The sequence below is a fragment of the Plasmopara halstedii genome, assembly GCF_900000015.1.
Source record: "Plasmopara halstedii genome assembly, contig: Scaffold_555, whole genome shotgun sequence".
Lineage (NCBI taxonomy): Eukaryota > Oomycota > Peronosporomycetes > Peronosporales > Peronosporaceae > Plasmopara > Plasmopara halstedii.
In genome coordinates this window covers 641,460-641,818 of record NW_020187475.1, presented here as the reverse complement: position 1 = coordinate 641,818, position 359 = coordinate 641,460, and positions in this window count along the sequence as shown.

The window sequence follows — 359 nt, the reverse complement described above, 5'->3', positions numbered from 1 at the left end:
AGCCGGAGCTGGGACATCTACGCGTGTTCGGATCACAGGGATACGCGCATGTGGATGAACAAAACTCGACCCTAAGAGTTTCCGGTGTATGTTTCTCGGATATGCAGAAAACACAAAAGGGTATTGCGTTTTTGACATGGAGCATTCCAATATAAAGGTGGCACGGTCGGTACGGCTTGATGAGGGTGAAGTGGGCGGCATATACACCACAGATTCTCCATAGCATGGTACGATCAGCTACGTGACCAAGGATGATACTGACACGGATATTAAGATCAGCGGTCGAAAGCGTCGAGAATCAAGATCCCGATATTGAGATGACTGAGACCGAGCCAGCGCAAGAGGTCACACTGCTCCAG